The sequence below is a fragment of the Gobio gobio genome (genome assembly GCF_949357685.1).
Source record: "Gobio gobio genome assembly, chromosome: 23".
In the NCBI taxonomy this organism is placed as follows: Eukaryota; Metazoa; Chordata; class Actinopteri; order Cypriniformes; family Gobionidae; genus Gobio; species Gobio gobio.
In genome coordinates, this window is record NC_137119.1 from 13,343,584 (window position 1) to 13,361,225 (window position 17,642).

General features: G+C 39.3%; 1 protein-coding gene across 1 annotated transcript in view; it reads left to right on the forward strand.

The window, feature by feature from the left end:
* btr33 (bloodthirsty-related gene family, member 33) overlaps positions 1-17,642 on the forward strand; it is a 38,029-nt gene that overhangs the window by 474 nt on the left and 19,913 nt on the right. The window lies entirely within an intron of this gene.

The window sequence follows — 17,642 nt, forward strand, 5'->3', positions numbered from 1 at the left end:
TCCTTTGTTCATTTTGCAAGAAGAAATACATATTCAATATATATATATATATATATATATATATATATATATATATATATATATATATATATATATATATATATATCTATATATATATATATATATATATATATATATATATATATATATATATATATATATATAAATAAACATATATATATAAACATATATATATATAAACATATATATATAAACATATATATAAACATAAACATGATTAAAACATAATGATTTAAAGCAAAACTTTAAAAAGTATGTTAAGAAAACGTAATTCTAGTCTAGTCATAGAATAAAGTACACTATTTTATTAATGTCTACTTTATTAATGTCATATTACCTGTAAGTAGTTTTAAAAACATATACTTTCAAAATCTGAAGTACACATGTGCAAATTCAATAAAATTGAGCACACTTCTTTTTCACAAGGGTATAGTAGTAATATTTTTTTCTTTGAGTATGAGGAGTTGATTCCCTAATAAAACTTTTTAGTTTAATAAATCAAATTTGCAGATTTACATCAGTGGATGTTTATCAAGAGCTTTTTTGTTGTTGTTGTTGCATTGCATATGATTTTAATGAAATGGAGCAAGCCATCTGCGGCATAAAATAAAATAAAAAAATCACTGGATTACTGCTATAACACACAAACAAAATGCTCCTGCTCAACAATTGGAGAAGCTTCATCTATACATTTCCTGATGTTTTGGGGACACATTTGGACAAAAATGACGTTGTTTTTCCTTATTACGTTGTCATGGCTGGATGGGCCAAGTTTCTGAACACCACACATGTATTGTTAATGCGTAAATGTGAACGGCCACATACTCTTTTCAGATGTACAGAGGTACAGAATGAGCTGAGTTTTAAAGTACCCCTATTATGCTATTTTAAAGGCTCCTAATTTAGTTTTGGAGGTCTCCTACAACAGGTTTACATGCATCAAAGGTCAAAAAGCCGTTTAATTTTTTCATAATATACATTGCACATCAGCACATTTTTTAAGGATTCTCGAACGACTCAACGGATGAATCAGTCTCTCTAAATCCTTCCTTTCTGCAAGCCAACTCTGCTCTGATTGGTCAGACGGCCCAGTCAGTTACGATTGGTCAACTGCTTACAGAGTGTGTTTCGGTACCTAAATGGCCATTACCATAACTAAACTTCAGCTCTGGAGGCTTCCTAAAGCTCAGCGATTGTACACACTGTAAAGACAGTAAAGATGACGTATATCAATCAATAAAGATTTACCATATCAATCTGAGTGTGAGTCCGAGGATGAAACATTTGAAGAACTAGTTATTCAACCCAGACCTCCATCTCTCAGTGATACGCTACTCATTTTGAGGTACATTATGAGTTGTTGCAGCATTTCCTCATCAGCATGGACAAGTTTATGTCCATCAACAAACCAATGTGTATATTTATAATTTATTGCAGTGCATATGCAGGAACTGTATCAATGACGGTGCTAACCCAGCACTAACGTGAATGACTGATGTAACATTAAAGTTTGTAAAACAAATCTTGCTCCATCCTTTATCTTTACTCAAAGTAGTAAGAACAACAGACAATCTGCATTAATTGACAGTTTTAGGTACACTGTAAACCCGAACAGTACTACTAACTTAAAAAATGTGAGGACAATAAAATTAAAATCTGTTTAATAGTTAATGCTAGTTAAAACTTTAACATTTTCTGAATGAGTAGTGTAGTTTTAATTTTGTGTGATTCATTACTTTTGAGTAAACTTCACTAAAGTACATAATATTTTTAAATAAACTGATTGAGCAGCGCAATGACGTCATCTGCGTCACGTCGTTGGGCGTTGCTCCGATCGACGTTCGAAGAATCCATTCAACATGGCGGACACTCGAAGGCAGCAGAAGTTAACACATTAGACAACTTGTAAGTACAACGAACAACTTGTGAACGTTTTTTCAATTGTTTTTTAAATGTTTCAAGAATATGTAAAGAATGACATGTTGAATCGTTTGGGATGTGGTACTTTTATGAAGGTTTGTGAAGCGAGGCAGTCGCCTTGTGCTTCGCGCACTTTTTGAATGCCATTTTAGCGCCACTATGTTAACGTCAAGCAAGCAGGGCAATCATTTTAACCTTAACTGTTAACGTTAACTCTTTTCAGTCAACGGCGGTTTTACGTTTTGAAAGTGTATTGATGCTGTTTTGGTAATGTTAAGCGCCCTGATATGGTAAATGTGATTGTATTCCTAACGTTACATGCATGGGAATGAACTAATGTTACTGGATAAATTAGAAGCAACTTAATGTCCACGGAAAATACATTGACATGAAGTTAACACGATATTGGATTAAGTAAACTAGTGCAATTTGACTGCCTGGAAATACTTGTTGTAAACTTATAACTTTTTTCTTCTCTTGCAGTTTGAACTGGATGCTTGCTGAGATTGATGCTTGCCAAATAGAGCCTCAAAACACTCATCTTTCTTTTTTCTAAATTCATTATATTTGTTATTATACAATTCTGTGCATAACTTTTGTTTTTCTAGGTTTTCTGAGTTTTAACTTCTTAACCCGCACCGGTTCGTGGACGGGGGGGTTGACGGAAGTGGGGGGGTGTGTACTTTTATCTACTTTTGTTTTATACAAAATATTCAATCAACTATCACAAACTATGCATCATTTGAAAGCTAAAACACTCAAGATTCATGTTCTGAACTTGTTTTTGCAATAAATACACCAGAGAGGAAAGGGTTAAATGAAACACTAAAGGACCGGCCATGTAAACATTAGAAAAATATCAGCGTTACTCATCTTTCATCTCCTGTCGTTCAGATCAGATCGGACGAATCCAATAAACACCCGCATACATCTCTGTGTAAGAGTCCATTCTTCAAAATGCATCCCACTTTTTAATCCAAAACAACGAAAAAATAGGGAAAAAACTAAAAATCCTCCGTTGTTTGCAAGAGAGTTTTGAGTTAGCGTGATCAATCATGTCCATTTTCAATGAAATATCGATTCTATTCCGTGTCTGGCAAACTCCCCCTGCTAGAATGGCTTCTCCCACGTATTTTAAACCCTCCCCCGTCTCTCTCCTTCAATCAGAGACTCTTCTGGGATGCATCATATAGAGGAAGTGCCTTACAGGCTTGGTGAGTTGTCAATCATTGCGCCCATGGTTTTCGTTGGATAAAGGCACTCGGTGCCCAGCCAATGCCTTTTCAACAAAGGTTTGATTGATGGACTTAGTAACCAATCAAAAGGCATTATCTTGCGCAGTTTGCGTAAGTAGGCTTTGGTGAATACTGTTTGCGCGCTGGCTGCACGTTCTCCATGGCGCAACTGCAGTGGAGCGCGCAGTCTGTCACTGACGCTTCCCATCAGCTAAATGAGTTTTTTACACTTTGTAATCTCTGTAAATAGTTGCTTTAGTTTTTCAGTAACTGTTTATCCATTATAATTAGTAGTATATTGCAGTTTATTGCAGATTTATTTGAATGAAAAACTACTCTTTACAATAGCAAATGTTCTGAAATAAATGGCCTTTTTGAAATGACGCCTAGACTTTTCTTGACATAAAAGCTCACAGAAGCTACATTACTGAGAGAATCATCCTCATATTTGAATCATGACATGATTAGACATTCAGTTTTATATTTAAGTTATTTTCAGGCTCTTAACATTAAATTATAATATTTTTTTCCCTAATTGAAAACAAAAAACGTGAGTCACTTACATGTATATTTACATGTATATTACTCTGTTCCCATATTACTTTGAGTTATTATGACTCTTGGGTAGCAATATTTCAAGTGTCTAGTTTAAAATAAGACCAGGTTTATGAATATAGACCATAGGGTTTAAGAGCTGCAGACATTTTCATTTGGGTATATCGTTTTCAAAAAATTCCACAAAAATGGGGCGCTTGTTAAGAGGTTAACGCATCACAAATGTCAACCTACGGAACCAGTTCTATGCTGAGCTCAACCGACACACCGCAACTCATGGCCTTGTTCAGACAGAGATGCTGCGTGACATCCTAAGTGTTTATGATGTTCAGGTAAGTTAAAGATGGTCCAAATAAGGTTCTGATAGGGACTGCTGTGTCAATTTGTCAACAGTAACTAGAAGACACTTTCTTCATTGTATTCAAAATTGAAAAAGTTGGCTTATTTGTGTTAATTTTCACTTGTTTTCAAGGATTTTCATGACGCCAACATGAAGCACACTTTAGTCCTTCATGCGATCCCGGTATACCTACGCGAGGAGTACCCACAGTTCTTTAAGACGTGGAATGTAAGTATTCAGTGCATACACAGATTTGCTAGGATCAGGTTGCTAGAAGGTTGGTTGTTCAGCTTTGTTAATTATTATTGTTGTTTTTATTTGTATTATTATAAAAATCTCTATCAGTGATCTGGTAATTATGTAATAGTACCTATGACATTTTTAAAACATTGAAATGTGTTAATGTTTTTGAAAGAAATCTATTAGGTTCAACAAGGCTGCATTTATTTGAAGCTAAAATTTCCAGCATCATTACTGTAGTCTTCAGTGTCACATGATCCTTCAGAAAATATTTTAATATTTTTGCTGCTTTAAAGGATTAGTTGAAAATTTCCTGATAATTAACTATCTCCTATCTCATCCAAGATGTTCATGTCTTTCTTTCTTCAGTGGAAAAGAAATGAAGTTTTTTGAGGAAAACATTCGAGGATTTTTCTCCACATAATGGACTTCAATGGAAACCAACGGTTGAAGGTCCAAATCAATGCAGTTTCAAAGGAAGGGCTTCAGAGGCTCTGCACGATCCCAGACAAGGAATAGGGTCTGATCTAGACAAACCATCGCCACATTTTCAAAATAAAATGTAACATTTATATACTTTTTAACCTAAGTTGTTCATCTTCGCTGACCTGTGACACAGAATGGATTACGTAATCACGTTGTAAAGGTCACACTAGACGTAGGCAGAAGTACCGCCCCGTGTTTACAAAGTGCTTGTATGAAGACTAATACAAATATCCTTTAGCAAAAAAAGGTAACACAGCGATGACAGACAATTTGAAGTTGGAGATGGAGATGGAGGTGTTTTTTTGTAAAGTCCGTTTGTATTAGTCTTCGCATGTTCGCTTGGGGCGGTACTTCCACCTATGTCTAGTGTGACCTTTCCAACGTGATTACGCAATCAGTGCTGTCGCAGGGCAGCGCAAGATGAGCAATTTAGGTTAAAAAGTATATAAATATATATTTTTTTGTTAAATGGCAGATGTTTTCACTAGATCAGACCCTATTCCTTGTCTGGGATCGTGCAGAGCCTCTGAAGCCCTTCCTCTGAAACTGCAGTGATTTGGACCTTCAGCCGTTGGTTCCCATTGAAGTCCATTATGAGCAGAACAATCCTGGAATGTTTTCCTCAAAAAACTTCATTTCTTTTCCACTGAAGAAAGAAAGACATGAACATCTTGGATGAGATGGGGCGAAGAAATTATCAGGAAAGGTTCATTTTGAAGTGAAGTAATCCTTTAAGAAACGTATTAATATTATTAAAAAAAGGGAGAAAAAAATATATACTTTTATTCATCAAGGATGTTTCATTCGTCAAAATTGACAATGAAGACATTATGTAACAAAATATTTATATTTCTTAAATGTAATAAACAAAATTAATAAATACAAAATAAATGCTGTTCATTAAACTTTATCAAAGAATCCTGGAAAAAGTATCACAATTTCCACAGAAATGTAAAGCAGCACAACTGTTTTCAACATTGATAATAATCCATAAATGTTTCTTGAGCAGCAAATCATCATATTAGAATGAATTCTGAAGGATCATATAACACTGAAGACTGGAGTAATGATGCTGAAATTCAGCTTTGATCACAGGAATAAATTACACTTTACTATATATTCACATAGAAAAGTTATTTTAAATTTGTTGTAATTTTGACAATATAATTAATGTTTTTTTTTTATTATTATTATTATTGTATTTTGATTACATAAGTGCAGCCTTGGTGAGCATGAGATTTCTTTCAAAAGCATAAAATTTAATGTTACCAAACTTTTGGCAGGTACTGTACCCAGCATTTAAATGATATACATTGCAAGAATATTCACCTACCTATATAATTGCCTGTTGAGCAGTGACCTGTGGAATACTCATCTTTAATATGAATACTATTGTCTACTTCTAATGTACTAAGTTAAACTTAAACCTCTGTGCTTCTTCCAGATGGAGGTGTCAGATAAACCAGACATCACAGACTGTCCTGTTGCTCTTGTCATGGTCAACAGAGGCACGACTAGTCCAGTTCATTTCAATCCTGCAAGCACTGCTATTGTGGTGGAAGATGATGTTGTGATGAGTGATAGCCCCAGGTTTGCCGATGCATTGTTGTTTGGGTTGATCTATATATTGCATTTGGACTACCCCAGGAAACTCACTCTTACTTCTAGCTTCGTCCAGAAAGTACTGATGGGTCTTGATGGTAAACCACTGAAATTTGTCCACCTGTCTACTTAATCTAAAAAATGAGCTGTTACAAAATGTGTAGGCGACGTTAAGTGTTGTATTTAGGCACATGCATATGTCTGTTAAAACATTTGCATGCGTTTGTGGTGCCCAGTAACATGACTCGAATGTTGTTAAAAGTATTAATATAAAAGTTTACATTGGGTAGGCTAGTTGATGTCTTGCCTTTCAAATCGACTTCAGTTTCTCATGTTTGCATTTTAAATGGTACAACTTATTGATCTGAACATTAAAGGGTTAGTTCACCCAAAAATGAAAATTCTGTCATTAATTACTCACCCTCATGTCGTTGGACACCCGTAAGACCTCTGTTCATATTCGGAACACAAATGAAGATATTTTAGTGTAAATGTAACCCATATTTAGTTAAGACTTTTATTTTGGCGGGCCTGCAAACTCACAACTTCCTTAAAATGACTGGTTGCTGAGTTCACTTCCTGTTTGTCTCCACTGTGGCTGTGGTATGGTTTGTTTGGCATCCCCAAACAAACCTAAATTGTGCTTCAACTTTAGTTATTCAAGCTATGAATACTCGTTGCTGCCACTTTCCAATCAGAGCCTTTGTCTGATTTTTCACTCTGTTTAAACATTGGGTCACGCCTGGAGACCTTGCGTTGATCATTTCAATTTCAAAGGTCAGGTTTTTTTTCCTGGATCAACAAATCTCCATTCTTCAATTATGGATCTTTTGAACTCTCGACCCGTCCTAACTCAAGGACTCTGATCGAGATGGCGAGCTAAGAGAACTTTGATATATGTGGTAGGGTAACCGAACCACACATTCACTGCGATTGAACACTTCCCTATCTGGATTAACTATTGCTCAATTCATCATTAATTGACATTTCACCAGACCTTGTCCTGGTTTTGGAACACATTGTGTCGGGGTTAAGTTTTTCCTCCTTCCTGTTTTTTTTCCCAAATCATTGGCAGCGCACTAATCTGCCATTGAACTGAACTGTAATTCAAATTGTTTTGTATGTGTCATTGAAGTTATGTTGTTTATGTATTGTTTATGTTGGTTATGTTTTGTTATCTACTAAATACACACACTCATACTAAAATGACTCCAGTGTACTCATTCACAACCCAGGCTCCGTGACGATCCCTCTTCTGTTGCCAGGTGGCATCCGCAGTCAATTGCCTAGCTTCTACTTGTTACATATTTTGGCGAGCCAGCCAGGAGCCTGACATTGTGAATGTCTGTACTTGTGTCATTGTGTGATTCCTGTTTATATTATATAGAATAGTAATCAAGTAGGATCATGGATTTCTTTAAGAAAACTGGTATTAATGTAGCTAATTCTGTCATTATTAGTGGTGTGACCAACACCAAAGCAGATGACGAAATTATTGATCATTTAGGTAGTTACGGTGAAATTAAACAATCGTTTACCGTTACCGAACATGAGAGTCCATTTTATAAAAACCTGACCGTTGAATTTATTAATGCAGCAGCTTTGGCACAGCTAAAACCAAAACTGCCGTATACTTTTTCAGCTCCCTCTGCTGATTTTGTTATTAAGTTACTTAGGAGTGAGTGTGCCGCCGCAGCCACAGTGGAGGCCACCCCAGCCCCTGATTACCTGCAAGAGTTGAAACGTATCTCCCGACAGAGTGGCCAGTCATTTGACAACGTTCTTAAAGGAATGTTTGACCAAATAAGTTCACATTTGGGAATAGCAGCCACTGGTGGTGGAGAGGAAAATAGTAATGATGAAGAAGAGGAGGAGGGTGAAGAGGACACCGTTGAGGTGCTTGGAACTGCTGTGGAGACTGATCAAGGACCTCGACCCCGATCAACCCCAGTTAGGGAGGGTGGACCAAGAATCTCACTCTCTGGAAATGAACTGAATCCTCCTGAGATCCAACGAGTTGTAGTTGAGCACATTGTGCGCAGAGATGATGTTAACTTTCAGCCTATGTCTTCATTCCGACTACGCACCTTCTCAGGGAAATTTCCAAAACCACAGCATGAAGCGGATTATGAGTCCTGGAGGTCTCAAATTGAGCTTTTGACTGCAGATCCAAGTTTAGCACCTGTACACATCACAAGGCGCATACTGGAAAGTTTACTCCCTCCAGCTGCAGATCTGGTGAAAAGTTTTGGACCTACGGTTCTGCCTGTTACCTTTCTGCACGTACTTGACTCTGCTTATGCCACAGTTGAAGATGGCGAGGAGTTGTTTGCCAAATATCTGAACACTCTTCAAGATCAGGGAGAACAATCATCTTCATACTTGCAGAGACTCCAGGTTGCACTTGGTAGTGTGGTCAAGCGTGGTGGTATTCCAGCTGCAGAATTTGACAAATACTTGCTGAAGCAATTTTGCAGAGGGTGCTGGGACAACAGTGTGATAAACAAGTTGCAACTGGAACAGAAAGGAGACCAACCACCTTCCTTCTCGGAGTTGTTGTTTATGCTCAGAACTGAAGAGGACAGGCAGTTGGCAAAAGAGACATTAATGAAGAAGCACATTCCATCAGGGAGGCACCATGCAAAATTACAAACTCATAGCACTAGCGCATGTGCATGTGACCATACCTCAGACACACGTGCTATTGAAGAATTGAAAAAACAGATGTTGCGACTTCAGAGCCAGATGTCTGCCTTGTTGGCTCAGAACTCTGCTAAATCAGACACTCAGTTGAACAAAAAGCACTCAAAACCTAGTCAGGGAGCCAACAGGCCAAAGCCTTGGTTTTGTTTCCGGTGCGGGCAGGATGGTCATATAGTCCCCAACTGTTCCAGTCAGCCAAATCCCAGTTTGGTGGAAGAAAAACGCAGCCAGCTCAAGTGCAAGCAGCAATCCTGGGAAAAACGGAAACCGTTAAACTAGAAGCAGCTTCTGCCGAGGGACAAGTGGGAGCTGCAACCAGTGAATGTCCCCCCATTAAGCATTCATCACCACGTTGCCCATTGCCAAAGGGGTTGGTGGGCACAAGAAGCACCGGTGAGGTCAAGGTTAAAGGGACCACTTTTCATTGTCTTTTTGACACGGGGTCCCAAGTCACCACAGTTTCACATTCCTTCTACAACACCTACCTCTCAGATCATGAAATAAAGCCGTTGAATAATCTGTTGGAGGTAGAGGGTGCAAATGGACAATGTGTGCCTTACATTGGGTATGTGGAACTCTGTTTAACTTTTCCACCTGAGTTCATAGGAGAAGAGATGGACATAGATACCCTGGCCTTGGTTGTACCGGACCTGCGAACGACACAGCCCCCTGTTCTGATTGGCACCAATACTTTAGATGTCGTTTACGATCAGCACTTTATATCACGCTCTGAGTTTCATCCTGTGCCCTTTGGATACAAGGCGGTGCACAAGATTCTGGAGATAAGGCGCAAGCTAGCAACCGATGACTATCATGGCGTGTTGAAGATGATGTCCACCACCCCACAGACTATTCCTGCTCGAAAGACTGTTGTGCTGGATGCCTATGCCATGTGTCCATTCCTGCAAGGTGAGAAAGAAGTACTCATTCAGCATCCAACCTCTTTCTCTTTACCTGGTGGTTTGATAGTGAAATCTAGTCTTGTCGATCTACCTCTAGTCCAACCTGTCCATCTCCCAGTGGTAATCACCAACGAGTCTGACCACGACGTAGTGATTCCTATCAGAGTGCCCATTGCAGAGTTAAGTGCCATTCAGACCATCCTTCAGAAAGAACAAAATGTGCGTCAACCTTCCTATTCTACAGAGCCAATTCCAACCAAGCTGAGTTACAACTTCGGAGAGTCTCCACTCTCAACTGAATGGAAGCAACGTGTAACAGCCATGCTCGATAGTATGCCTGAGGTGTTTGCAAAGCATGAATTCGACTTTGGTCGCACGGACAAGGTTAAGCATGACATCAAGCTTTCCGATCCAACTGCTTTCAAGCAACGACCAAGACCGATACACCCTCAAGATGTGGATGCTGTTCGTAAGCACATTCAGGAGCTGTTGCAGTCTGGTGTTATACGTGAATCTAACTCACCTTTTGCTTCCCCGATAGTTGTGGTGCGAAAGAAAAATGGTACAGTAAGGCTGTGTATTGATTATCGACGGTTGAATGCACAAACGATTAAGGATGCGTATGCACTGCCGAAGCTGGAAGATACTTTCTCAGCACTCGCTGGCTCCATATGGTTTTCTACATTGGACTTAAAATCTGGGTACTATCAGATAGAGATGGAGGAATGCGATAAGAGCAAGACCGCATTCGTATGTCCACTTGGATTTTATGAATTCAACCGTATGCCTCAGGGCGTGACGAATGCCCCAAGCACTTTCCAACGCCTCATGGAGCGGTGTATGGGGGATTTGAATTTGAAAGAAGCGCTGGTGTTCATTGACGATTTGCTCGTGTTTGCACCAACACTAGAAGAGCACGAGCAACGTCTGCTGAAAGTGCTTCAACGCCTGAAAGAGTTTGGGCTAAAGTTATCCGTTGAAAAATGTGTCTTTTTCCAAACATCAGTTAACTACCTTGGACATGTAGTTTCCAGCGACGGTGTGAAAACCGATCCTGAGAAGATTGCCACATTAACGTCCTGGCCTGTCCCTCAAAACCTTAAAGAACTGAGATCATTCCTTGGTTTTGCGGGGTACTACCGGCGTTTTGTGCAGGGGTATTCTTCCATCGTCAGACCCCTCAATAATTTAACTTCTGGTTATCCGCCCAGCCAGAGAAGGTCCAAGCAGGTGGCGAAATCGCATCATTATCTGAATCCAAAGGAACCTTTTGCTGACCGATGGACCCCTGCTTGTCAGCAAGCCTTTGAGGAGATAATCCAGAAGCTTACGACTGGTCCAGTCCTTGCCTTTGCCGATCCAAGGAAGCCTTACATCTTAAACACGGATGCTAGTTCTACTGGCCTTGGTGCGGTGTTGTATCAAGAGCACGATGGACGAAACCGGGTGGTTGCATACGCTAGCAGAGGCCTGTCACGCAGTGAAAGTAGATACGCCGCACATAAACTTGAGTTTTTGGCGCTCAAATGGGCAGTCACAGAGAAATTCACTGACTATTTGTATGGATCGGATTTCACTGTAGTCACTGATAGTAATCCGTTAACATATTTGTTGACTTCTGCAAAACTGGATGCTACCAGCTACCGATGGCTCTCCGCCCTTTCAACCTTTTCATTCAAGATTGTCTATCGAGCCGGGAAGTTGAATGCTGATGCTGACGGACTCTCTCGGCGACCTCATGCTGGACTGTCAGATGATGCCCTATCCCAGAAGGAGAGAGAGAGAATACTGAAGTTCACAGAACAACATCTTGAGGATCCATTTTGTGTCTCCATTGACCAGCATTCAGTCCAAGCTGTGTGTGACAGACAACTGGTGTACAGCTCATCTGATCACGACCAAATCGTTGCCCTTGTGCAAACACTCTCCACTATTGCTGACAGCCTGCCAGATAGTTTTGTAAATGATCTGCAGTTCTCTTCTCCCATTTTGCCATCTCTTTCTGATGTTGAGATCGCTGCCAAACAAAGAGCCGATCCAGTCCTTCAGTACATCATTGCTCAGTTAGAGAGAGGAGAAACTCCGCCGCCATCTCTGAGGGAACAGCTCCCCGATCTGCCATTACTCTTGCGAGAGCTTACACGTCTGGAGCTCCATAATAATGTTCTCGTTAGGAGGAGGCATATCGGAGGTGAGCCTTCTTACCAACTTGTCCTTCCAGAAGAATATCGGCCTCAAGTCCTATTCCAGCTTCACGATCAAATGGGCCATTTGGGCATAGATAGAACACTGGACCTTGTCAGATCCCGTTTCTTTTGGCCACGCATGTCAGTTGATGTCTGTAACAAGATTAAAAGATGTGAGCGATGCATTCGGAGGAAAGCACAACCAGAAAAAGCTGCACCCCTTGTCAACATCAGAACATCAAGACCTTTAGAACTTGTTTGTATGGACTTTTTATCTATAGAACCAGATCGGAGTAATACAAAAGATGTCCTTGTCATAACGGATCATTTCACAAAATATGCTGTAGCAGTGCCTACCCCGAATCAACGAGCCAAGACAGTCGCCAAAGCCCTATGGGACAACTACCTGGTTCATTATGGAATCCCTGAGCGGCTCCATAGCGATCAAGGGCGTGATTTCGAATCACATACCATCAAAGAGCTCTGTCAAATGGCTGGAATCCACAAAATCAGAACGACACCTTACCATCCTCGTGGCAATCCTGTGGAACGGTTCAATCGGACACTTCTGAATATGTTGGGCACTCTGCAAGATCAGGATAAGACTCACTGGAAAGATTTCGTCAAGCCGCTTGTACACGCTTACAACTGTACTCGAAATGATGTCACTGGATACTCCCCATATGAACTAATGTTCGGTCGACAACCCCGTCTTCCTGTTGATTTGGCTTTTGGGCTGCCTGTGTCTGAGAAAACATCTACATCTCATTCACAGTATGTTGAAAAGTTAAAATCCCATCTTGAAGAAAGCTATAGGATTGCAACTGAGAACTCAGAAAAGGTTATGGGGAGAAACAAGCTCAGATTCGACAAGCAGGTCACTGCTTCAGAACTCTCTGTCGGGGACAGAGTTCTGGTCAGGAATGTCAAAATACGAGGCAAGCACAAGCTCGCAGATAGATGGGAGCCAGATGTGTATGTCATCCAGAAGAAAGCCGGCACTCTTCCGGTATACACAGTCAAGCCAGAAAGAAAAGATTGCCCCATCAGAACTCTCCACCGAGACCTGTTGCTGCCTTGTGGTTACTTATCACCAGCTTCTAAGCCTGAACCAGTAAAGACCAGATCAGGAAAGTTATTGCCTCCAGTAAGTCCTGAAAGCTCTGACTTTCCAGACCCTGATGATGATCTGCAAGAACTGTTCTTACCTTGTTTATCTGAGAACTCCAGTTCCTCTCCTACTTGTATCAAAACCGTGGTGAACTTACCTGTTCCAGCACCTGCAGTTCCTTCCGTTATGACTGTGATTCCGCCTGGCCAGCGTTCACAGTCTGTCACTAATGAAACTGTTGAGGTGGAACAGAAGTCAGAGTCTGGATCTACACTTACTGCTGATTCTGAAATAGAATTTGATTCCATTGAGTTGGGTGTGGTTGCAGAACCTCTAGATGAAACTGACTCAAATACGGCTGATAACCTGGAGCCTTCTGGGGAAAGCACCTCCTCTGATCCAGAACCTGTGCCTGCTCTGAAACCAGTCAGCATTTCAAGTGATTCTTCAAGTGAACTTTCTAGCCCAGACTCGGAGCCACGAGTACAACGTCCCATTCGAACACGCCAGCCACCCAATCGTCTGCAGTATTCGAAGCTTGGGAATCCATTTTTGCATAGTATTCAGTCCCTGTTTCATGGGCTCAGTACTGTATATGCCTCTGCTCTTCAGCTTGATGAGACCCCTCTGACCCCTACTCCCTGTAGCGGTGCTGTGTGCCATCAGCCATCTACATGTACGAGGTCGTACATGAGTATAAGGGGGGAACCTGTAACCCATATTTAGTTAAGACTTTTATTTTGGCGGGCCTGCAAACTCACAACTTCCTTAAAATGACTGGTTGCTGAGTTCACTTCCTGTTTGTCTCCACTGTGGCTGTGGTATGGTTTGTTTGGCATCCCCAAACAAACCTAAATTGTGCTTCAACTTTAGTTATTCAAGCTATGAATACTCGTTGCTGCCACTTTCCAATCAGAGCCTTTGTCTGATTTTTCACTCTGTTTAAACATTGGGTCACGCCTGGAGACCTTGCGTTGATCATTTCAATTTCAAAGGTCAGGTTTTTTTTCCTGGATCAACAAATCTCCATTCTTCAATTATGGATCTTTTGAACTCTCGACCCGTCCTAACTCAAGGACTCTGATCGAGATGGCGAGCTAAGAGAACTTTGATATATGTGGTAGGGTAACCGAACCACACATTCACTGCGATTGAACACTTCCCTATCTGGATTAACTATTGCTCAATTCATCATTAATTGACATTTCACCAGACCTTGTCCTGGTTTTGGAACACATTGTGTCGGGGTTAAGTTTTTCCTCCTTCCTGTTTTTTTTCCCAAATCATTGGCAGCGCACTAATCTGCCATTGAACTGAACTGTAATTCAAATTGTTTTGTATGTGTCATTGAAGTTATGTTGTTTATGTATTGTTTATGTTGGTTATGTTTTGTTATCTACTAAATACACACACTCATACTAAAATGACTCCAGTGTACTCATTCACAACCCAGGCTCCGTGACGATCCCTCTTCTGTTGCCAGGTGGCATCCGCAGTCAATTGCCTAGCTTCTACTTGTTACATAAAGCTGATGCTGAAAAAAGGCTTCAGATAGGCCTCCATTGGCATTCAGTACATTGACACTTCCAAGATCCATAAAAGGCACTAAAAACGTCGTTACAAAGTCCATCTCACCACAGTGACTCTACAATAATTTTACGATGCGACGACAATAGTTTTTGTGCGCAAAAAAAATTCAAAATAACACCTTTTTCCAACTTGTTCTTGTCTTCCGTGTGTGTCTCCACGACGCATGCGCGAGAATATGAGCAGATCCGGCATTCGGACACATGACCCAGAAGCGATTTGTTTACGAGCAGAGGAAGACGCGCGTATCTCAGCTGTTGAATTCTACATTGATCGTGCTTTAGGTCTCGGCGTAGTTCTCAAAATGGGGCTTAAGTGTGTATTTCATGGATTCCCGAACGCCGGATCTACGTCATATTCTCGCACATGCGTCGTGGAGGCACACACGGAAGTCGAGAACAAGTTGGATAAAGGTGTTATTTTGATTTTTTTTTGCGCACAAAAACTATTGTCGTCGCATCGTAAAATTATTGTAGAGCCACTGTGGTGAGATGGACTTTGTAACGACGTTTTTAGTGCCTTTTCTGGGTCTTGGGAGTGTAAATGTACTGAATGCCAATGGAGGCCTATCTGAAGCCTTTTTCAGCATCAGATTTACACTAAAATATCTTAATTTGTGTCTGAAGATGAACGGAGGTCTGACGGGTGTCCAACCACATGAGGGTGAGGAATTAATGACAGAATTTTCATTTTTGGGTGAACTAACCCTGTAATATGAGATGTGCCTTGTATGTACTTATTATACTTATAATTTTATTTCCCTTTTTTTTGCCTTAAGTTTCATAGATTTGACGTCTTTTTATATATATATATATATATATATAATTAATTTTTTTCATTGTTGTCTGATGCATGTTTTTATATTTTTTGTATTGTTTTTTTGTTGTATTTTTCATTTTCAGTTTGATGCATTGCTGTAAGAGTTGTATTTCCTCAAATACTTGTCTATTTTATGGCCTGATGTCTTAAAACGGCACTTTAAAATCTTTAGAAACTTGTTCTGTATATTTGTAGTGTTTTTACATGTTTAGAAACAGTCACATGGTTTTAAAAATGGTAAGACAAAATAAAATTCAATTCTACAGCTAATGTTGCATTTGTGTTTTTTTTTTTTATATGCTCATCTTCAGCATGATCAATTCATTAGCCTTTAAGTCATAAGTGAATTTTGAGTCAGGTTTACTAATAAAATAATTGTTTTTGCATCAAAACAATTATGTATGGATAAATTAAAAACATTACACATGGCAAACAGTAGTATTAATTACAGTCTACTTAAATATCAGATAAAATGCAATATAAACTTTTAAGTTTGGCTTAATTATAATTTATAAATATTGTTTACTTAAACATTTTAAGCTGGTTTAATTAAATGTTTTGAGGTAATCGGTGTCTACAAAAATTTTGAGTATTCTGAACTTATCGGGTTTTACAGTGTAATAGTGAACCACAGTTGATTTGAAGATATATTTCAGTAAGTTAGGGTAAGTTATAACGTGAAAAAATACTATAGTATATTATAGTAAAATTACTCTAGTAAATACTATAGTGTTTTTGAACCATACTAGTAAAGATACTACAGTATATTGTAGTATATTATAGTATTTACTACACTTTGTTAATTTACTGTAGTATTTTTACTATAGTATGGTTCAAAAACAATATAGTATTTACGAGAGTAATTTTACTATAATATACTATAGTATTTTTTTCATGTAGGGTGAGTTAGCCGGTTAGCCGAAAACGTATACAATAACACAAAACTACATATTTTGAACAGCTAGTAAAAACACACATCAATAATTATTCATACTTACAGGTTGTGATTCTGAGGAGCAAGCTGGTCCAAATAAACTGAGTACTGACCCATCTTTCAAGAGAAAGCGTTTTGCGCACTCAGAGATTTGAGAAGCAGTCATCAGTCAAATGGCGTTTGAGGGCTGGTCAAGTTGTTTGCGGGTGGACAACATACAACATAGGCAGGCATTATGCAAATGTATTTTCCAGTGACGTAGAACCGTCACGCAGCAGGATTCAGATTACAAACGATTCGTTCACGCGTTTCAGAGTCGATTCTTTCTTTTGGGAGACAATAACTTTATTAATCGTGCACTTTTCGACAACTTTGCAGAACATTTACATTCACAAACAGCTTTATTACACACTGTATGAAAGGGAATATTCTAAAAACCATAATAGGGGCACTTTAAAGGGTCTTACATTGAAATGAATGCAGTCACTGTTAGTCATTGTTAGTCACTTGTATTTTTTGGCTCCAGGCCCATGTTAAATCTGCCACCTCATTTGTGTTTACATTCCTCTTGTTGTTCTTTGTGTGGGTTTCTGATGTAGTCCATTTATTTATACACTGTAAAAAATGATTTTATGGCTAAGTAAATGAAACAGGAAAAATCATGCATATTTTGCTTATAATAATCTTGTAAATGTGAAAATGATAGAATATTAAGTAAAATCTAAACATGTACTCTATTTTTACTTGTAAATATTACTCATCCAACAGACAAGTAAATATCACTTGTGACTCTCTGGCATATTTACACGAATTAATAAAGTGCTTGAAGCTATTTAAAAAAAAATCAAGTAAAATTTACGTCTTCCTGAAGCAAGGAATCTGCGCATGCGCGGAAAGAAAACTGCTCGGGTTATGTATATAACCCTTGTTCCCTGAGAAGGGGAACGAGCACTGCATCGGGACGACGCTTTGGGGATGCTCCCTTACACAGTAAAATCCCC